The sequence below is a fragment of the Alosa pseudoharengus genome, unplaced genomic scaffold, assembly GCF_046254945.1.
Source record: "Alosa pseudoharengus isolate Yale_2024_CS ecotype anadromous, Long Island Sound unplaced genomic scaffold, YU_APseudo_1.1 YU_APseudo_1.1_scf_22, whole genome shotgun sequence".
Taxonomy (NCBI): Eukaryota; Metazoa; Chordata; class Actinopteri; order Clupeiformes; family Clupeidae; genus Alosa; species Alosa pseudoharengus.
In genome coordinates this window covers 34,302,915-34,310,657 of record NW_027468680.1, presented here as the reverse complement: position 1 = coordinate 34,310,657, position 7,743 = coordinate 34,302,915, and the positions used below count along the sequence as shown (strand labels likewise).

Sequence of the window (7,743 nt, the reverse complement as noted above, 5' to 3'; positions counted from 1 at the left end):
ATCCACAATTGAGGCGACCAACAGCTAAAAGCCCTTAGTATAAGCTAATGTTAGCTTGTAGCCTCACTTTATAACATTATCCAGTGTTTGCACATTTCCCCTATAGCTCTATTTCATTTAAGCTGCAAGGGTTTGTCACAATTTGTAGTCGTTTTGTCCTTACTGATAAGGAGTTAGATATGGTCATGTTATCTACAATGAAGGTGGCCAGTAAGCTCTTGGTCTAGGCTAATGTTTTCTGTTGTAAATAAAGCGAGATATAGTACTGACAGTGCAAGAAGTTGTAGCCTCAGTTTTTAGCTCAAAGTAAACGTGCATATTATGTGCATGCCATTATTTTCATGTTTGGTTTTCTCTTTACTGCGCAAGACTCTACCTGGCTGCTCTGCATTACAATGAGGATGCTGCACGAGACCAGGCCACCTTATCCTCTGGGGACCCTCTCTACAGGATGCATTTCCCAAAGTACAGGGAGAGTGCAGGGTGAAACCCATCAAAACCGAGACAACATTCCGTAAGTTACATAATTTTTTATTTATCAACAATAAAAGATCTGTTCATTTTGCATGCTATTGCACTATGGTGTCTTTACAATGAACAAAACAATAAATAAATGTACAATGAAATACTTTACAAACTATGTACATAGTTACAGAAGTGTTTGTGAAATATTGCACAGGGTATGTGGAACACTTGATGGGCTTCATCATGGGCGAGGTCTTTGTGGACCAAGAAGCATACAGGGAGGAACTCCTGAAAATAAGCATTCCTCCGGACCTGTCCTCAGAGTTTGAGCACCCAGAGAAGGAGGAGGAGGTGATCGCCAACTACAGTATGTGTCTCACTTCAATCCAGGGGAGGCAGTTTGAAGCCCACGTCTTGTCCTTGGCTGTCAGGAAACTCCCGACGAACACGCAGGACCACACATGACGGGATGACGACCCTTATTCTGCATCCAAGGAATCCCCAACACCAACTGACAAAGCTCCTGTAGGCAAGCTATCTGTAACGACTAAAAAAAACAAAAAACATTGCAGTAGTTAGCAGGTTACATAATCTGTCAGTTCTGTCAAAAGTGCAAAGTGCAATTGTCATATTGCATATGTCATGTTTTATTTCTGTTTTGTGTAATAAATATATTGTAATTTTATTTATATTTAAATGTGTCATGAGTGTATGTTTGATACCTGCTGAATTTGCAGACAATAGCCATACATAAAAAGAAAGAAAACAACAATTGGGGCATGTGTTGGTGTGTAAGGCCATTAGTGACCTATGAACATTAGTAAGACTAACATCTGCTTTTGCTGATAAAAACGGTAGCCTGTCACTTCTCATAAACACTGGGAAAAACTAATAAGTAGCTTAATAAATAACACATACTGCTCTATTCCCCGTAGCCGTAAGGCCCCACGGTCAGCTCTGTATATGTTCAGTGCGTTCTGAGGAGAATAAACATTCAGGCACACCGGGTATAAACCCGTCTGCTGCAGACGTCGTGTGATCTATAATGGTATGGTAAGGTGAGTGCTATGCTAGCACAGTCCCTAGCATTATTCGTAAATGAGTGAGTAATATGGCAGCATACTCGCTAGCTCATTTATAAATAAGTTAGTAACACGGTAAGATATTTGCAGGCCTTTCTGTATTTTAGAAAAGTTACCTGTGTAATTTCCAGGCAGCATATACTCTGCCTCAGTTGGCACTGCCCAACAATTTCCACAAGCACACCTATATAATAATTAAAATAATAATAATAATAAAAGCTAATCAAGTGCTGTGAATCTAGTGAAGTTTCAAATACAAGCAAATGTTAAATATTGTAAAAAGACTGGCTTTGTCACGAAAAATTACATTACGTTTACTTCGTAACAGGGTGAAGGCTAATAGCCAAGACTAATTTGGCACGTAGGAGAGATAGCAAATACATTGATTTAAAAAGTTAACAAACCATTTAGAAACTGCTTGCAGCATTCGTGAAGGTGTTTCTGCAGGTGGCTCCTCTTCATCTTGATCTAGGTCCGACTCTGGGTCGAAAATGTTGGGCTAGAGTGCGCCTCTGTATTCTGTCATTTTCACCCAAGCAGTGGAGGTTTTCACGAACAGCGTAAACATCTGACAGGTGGGGCGTGGTCAGCAGTAGCTTATTTGCATAAAAGTGATAGAGTCCTTAAACGGCTCATTCTGAAAGGGACTGAAGCTGGCAAGAATTAGGCTGCAGAGATCTCTTTATGTGAGATTGATTTTGTGCAAAAAACTTTATGAACATGTTTTGTATAGCCCATAGACCTATTCTAACTTGTTTAAAAAGAGGTATAATATGTCTCCTTTAACTATACATGATATTTTACATCACAACTTTAGCATTGTCATGCACTGGTAATTCCTTGGAATTGCATTTCTAGTTTTCTTTGTTGCTTTTTATAGGAGTTGGGGAAGGCAATATGAACACCCAGCAGTGTACTGTATGTTGGTTTCTAGGTGTGTCATTAATTTCGATTGGTTTGTTGATTTGTGGTTTGTGTGTTTCTGTTAGTGTGATCCTAGCAAGTTAGCTCATTTCTGTTTTATGCTAGCTCCCGCTAGCTAGCGAGCTAACTAGCTACACTGTCTGAATGGGAGGCTAGGTTTTGAATGTGTTGCCTTGAATTACTCCCTAGACCCTGGCGATTTGTCTGGGTAGCTTAAAATGTATTTGTTGGGTTTTATTTAACTTTATTTCATGTTTAAATCATAATTGAGTTACCTGCCCTGTTTCTGTCACCCTGGGGAAGAGGAGTTGGGGAAGGAAATATTAACACCCAGCAATGTACTGTATGTTGGTTTCCAGAGAGTAAAAGAACGAAAGGAACAGCTGTGTCGGCGTCACCATTTTTATACCACCACTTCAACCAATCACAACGCAGAGCCAATTACCACCGGTTACACTTGGTGCCGTGACTCTGTGACAGCTAGATCAACGCCTGCTTGATCGCCGGGATAGCAGCTTCACGCAGGGGGCCGTTCTACAGTATGTGTGTACTTGTGAGACAGAGGTACTCACAGTGTTGCCAGATGCCAGCAAGGTTTTCCAGCCCAAAGCCTCGCCAAAAACCGCGAGAATGCACAAAAAACCGCCCAAATTTGCTTTTGCTTGTTTCTCATTTAAACACATTGAAATCATTAACAAGCTTTAAAATTACCCATTTTTGGACTTAGCCTATCCAATTTCAGAAACAATATTCAATCAAATGAACGCAAAAGTAGGCTACACGGACCTCAGTCAGACTATTCTTCTATAAGCTTATGTTACGGAAAATAATGCAATAAACGTAGACTATCAATGAGTCTGTTTGTGTCAATAGACGCTTGGAACAAAAGCATTCAGTAGGCTAGCCTAACATACAAACATTGAGTGGATATGAACATACAAAATAGCCTAACGCACAACATTTCAATTATTTATAATAGCAACATGACATGCATATTCATGTATTAGATGAAATCGCATTGATTATAGAACAGGGGTGTCGACTCTTTGAAGAGGCAGTGCGTTCATAACTGGTGGGCCAGCTCTAGGCTACAAAAAATATTTTCATAGGCCTACGCCAAATGTAGGCTAAAGGCTTGAGTTAAACTTGAGTCTGACACCTGTGATTTAGAACAATTAATTAATACATAGGCGCTATCTATTCCTTGAGACAGGCAGTTAGGCCTAGAGTTTTAATGAAAATCGCGCTGAACATAGGCTATTTAGGACAGTGTCAGTGCGCTCTTTGCAGAAGCAGTGCGTTCATGCATGGCAACTCTATACACGCAAAAAATATTTTCATACGCCAGATATAGGTTAAAGGCAAACTTGAGTTTGACACCTGTAATTTAGAACAATTAGTAGGCCTACTTGACAGGCAGTTAAACCTAGAGTTTTCATGAAAGTCGAGTTGAACGAACAGGGGTGTCAGTGCGCTGCAGAAGCAGAACGTTCATGCATGGCGGGCCATCTCTACACAAAAAACATAGGCCTATGGCCTAGGCCCTTCGTGAAAATTGCTTTGAGCAATTGTTATTAGGCCTAAAAATAATTAAAAAGTTCTAGTAGGCTTTGTCAAACTTCCTCAACAACTGTCGGGCTGGACGGAACGTGGGCCGTAGTCCTATGTCAAGCCATTCGCGCAAGACCTGTGCGCACATCCATCAACCCTGAAAGAAGGGGAAAGTCCATCCTGTCTCGTAGGTAATCTTTCAGCAGTGTGCACCCTCATAAAGAGATTGACTGTAATGAGAAAATGATCTTTGCCCACTTTGGCATATTGATATTGTCAGTCAGCTAGCTAAATTTGAAAACCCCGCGAGCTGTGTGTTTGAAGGGCGGTTTGCGCCGCAGTAGGGGAGAACCAGACTGAAACACTTTTTAATTAAACGTAATTTACAAAGACATCGTAAAACACTGAAAGCTAATATTTTGTCACAAGCAACCTACATCTGTCCTCTGTCAAATACAGTTGCATTTTCAGGTCTGAACAAAACCATTCAGTAGTTATTTAAGGAGAAATCAAACGTGCGTTTTGTTTCATTCGTCCCTCCTGGCCGGGATAAATGAAACGACATGGGGGACGAAAGAAACATACAGCTTAAACTTCCCACAACTTCAATATTTGACAACATCATGAATGGTACTTAATATGTGTTATTTTAGATAAATTACTGCTGGGCTTTACTGTCTGCTATGAATATCTAACAACTTATTGCCGTCATTGTGAAGCGCATATCTCGCGGTTATGGAAATACCATGCACTATGCCATTTATAGCTAGAATGCATGTTTCGATACATAAGGTGACGTGAGCTGAGAGTGTCTGTTGTGAGTTTAGGGGGCACGTCAGCCAGAGGGTGTGTGAGTGAGTGAGTGAGTGAGAGACTGCTGCCTGCTGAGGGTCGCTGGAAGAAGGGTCTGAAGTGCCTATGTGTTTCGGCTACAAAAACCCGCCGAACTGATCCGAAACCAGCCCAATTTTTATACACCCGCCCAAACCCATTTTTGCCCGCAAAATAGATTGCAAAACCGCCCAATTGGGCGGGAAACCGCCCAATCTGGCAACCCTGGGTACTCAGTAAAGTGCATAGGATATGTTCTGTTATGCAGGATAGTGACTAGAGCCTTTTTCTCATTTAATGCTATTGCCATTAATGTGACTTTTAATACTGTTACAATTTGGATCTATATAAGTTTAATTCTAGTGACATTTTAAGTTTAACACTAAAAGCTCAGCAGTGTTTTGTTTATAGGGTACTGAGCCAGGATAGTGATTGTAAAGTTTTTCGCTTCTGGTTCTGGGCTTGCAAGGACATTGCATTTTAAGTCTGTTGATACTGTAAGATGGCAGGACGAAGTAATAGCCTTGATAGGGAGTCAGTAGATGCGATTGATCCCTGTATGCTTAGGAACAGGCTGTGTCCAGGTGGTTTTGGGAGAGCTTGCCCTTTGGGAGTGCACAATATTGGTGGGGGGAAGTCAGTTAGTAGTGTGGGACTAGAGGACTTGGTTAGAGGCCCAGTGGCTACATGCAGCCCCTATGTCTACACTAGCAGCACATGCAGTCCCTGCATCAACACATCTTACATGTGCAGCCCCTGTGCCCAACACACAAGTGATTAGTGCAGATACGCTGGGCATTATCATGTCTGATTCAGCTAAGCAGATAAGTGATAACATCACTGCCAGTATACACAGGCTGCATCAGGCCAGTAGTCAGCCACACACCAGCCACTCTTCACCACCCCTGACTGCGGCAGATGCCTCAAGAGTTAAAGTGACTGTCCAGTCGGACGCGAAACTCCCTCCCTTTTTCAGAGGCGACCACACAGACAAGTTTTCAGTTGATGAGTGGGAGGATGTGGTGATGAGCCATCTCCGTCACTTGGACAGCACAGAGCAGGAAAAGGTTGACTTTGTCATGAGTCGTCTCCTAGGCAAGGCGAGGGATGTGGTGAGGGTCTCCCTTCGGTGTAGCTCTGGATTGGCCTCTAGTGGCGGTTTATCTGTCGTGTTCGAAATCTTAAAGAGGAACTTTAGTGAGCTGACGTATTCCAACATGCCGATGAGAGACTTTTACAACACTGTTCCACGCCACAGTGAGTCGGCTATGGAGTACTGGATTCGTCTTAATAAGGCTATTGGTGTGGCAGAGGAGTGCCTGCGTCGGCAGCAGAGAGTTTTGGGTGATACTGGAGCAGAGGTAGCAGCGATGTTTGTATCTCACTGTCCGGACCCCAAACTTGCTGTGTCTCTCTCATTCAAGCCAGCAGAGCAGTGGACACTAGGAGTGAACGATTTTGGAAAAAAATCTAATTGTGATTTTTCTCACCAATATTGCGATTGCGATGCGATATGCGATTATTTTTAAGCTCTTTATCTTCTGTCTTATTCAACAAAGACAAGCAATATATTATTCTATAGTATGACCAACACAAAATTAGATAAGTTAAACATAAACTGTTCTTTCCTGGAGCCCAGGCCTATGTTATGATGGCATTAGGTCATTGAATAACATTGATGAATGAAATATTTCTTATGTAACTATTTTAATCACATTAGTAGACCTATATGTGCTATATAAATAAATATGACTTGACTTGACTATATTTGTTGAACTTCCAGCCTTGTAAACATTTAATGATTCTTATACTTCTTATATTTCTATTTTGTTTCTATTTCATGTAGATATGATCTTCTTTTGTTAGTTAACAGTTAGGTCTACATGCAGTGGCACGGACACGGCTTCTCCTTGTCCTGTGCTCTCCATACACGCACACGCGCGCGCGCACAGACCCGCTCCTCTCCTCTGTAGGCTACTTGCACGTGAATCGGAACAAACTACTGTAGATTGTTGCAGCGCAAATAAATGCGGCCGAATGGCCGTTCCGCTCGGTGTTAACTACTGCAACAATCTACAGCAACAATCTACTGCAAATGAACTAGTTTGTTCATATCACAACAAAGCCAATCGCGGAGACAAAACTTTTTAAACAGGCAAAGTTATCAGCAGTTAGCAGCATGTATGTAGCCTAGAGCCTTAGCTGGTAAGCTAATGTTAGAACAGCTGGGTTTTTGATGGTTAGCTGTGTCAACTACTTGCGGATAACATTATGCATCAATTCATTACCTGTGAGATGAAATGTTTGCGCGGCCAACCCCCTTGGATATCGCAAATGCCCCCACTGTCACTGTACCCCAGTAAACAAAGTCCCCAGTGCACAGGTTAATGGCTGCTGTGCAGCCTAAACAGTCGTGGAGTTTTAATCGTCAGCTGGACAACTTAACGGAGTTACCAGCCAGAGTAGCAGCACAGGGGAATTATGAACTAGAACCAGGGACATGGCAGGTTCGAGCAAAAGGTAATGAAGAGGTTTATTTTTAACCAAAGTAGCTCTACTGATCAGACCTTTCTTGACACTGAAGAGTCGGTGGCGCGTTGGCAAGCGCAATAAATGCGTTTTGGTGACGTCACATATTACAAAGCGTAATCGCAGCCTTTGCGGTTTGAAAATCGTGTTTCATCATATCGCGATATTATCGCAAATGCAATAAATCGTTCAGCCCTAGTGGACACTGTCAGAGATCCAGGAAAGGCTAGATGCGCGCCAGAGTGAATTGAAGAGGATTGGGGGAGTGGGTCGTCAGCCTCCTTTGCCAGTGTCCACAGACAGTGTGCGTCCACTAGCTCAGTCCACTGTCCAGCATAGTGAGCCACAATCCTTAGCTATG

The 7,743-nt window shown here is 42.3% G+C and overlaps 2 long non-coding RNA genes across 2 annotated transcripts; one reads left to right on the top strand and one right to left on the bottom strand.

Annotated features, from left to right (window-relative positions):
• The first annotated feature begins 84 nt into the window (after nucleotides 1-84).
• Nucleotides 85-1,156, top strand: LOC143139170 (uncharacterized). The gene is made up of 2 exons (XR_012990352.1): nucleotides 85-514; nucleotides 680-1,156. It is a non-coding gene; the product is annotated as an uncharacterized LOC143139170 (long non-coding RNA).
• On the bottom strand, nucleotides 516-1,401 carry LOC143139171 (uncharacterized). The gene is made up of 2 exons (XR_012990353.1): nucleotides 1,188-1,401; nucleotides 516-1,012 (listed from the first exon to the last, which is right to left on the bottom strand). It is a non-coding gene; the product is annotated as an uncharacterized LOC143139171 (long non-coding RNA).
• Between the last annotated feature and the right edge of the window lie 6,342 nt (nucleotides 1,402-7,743).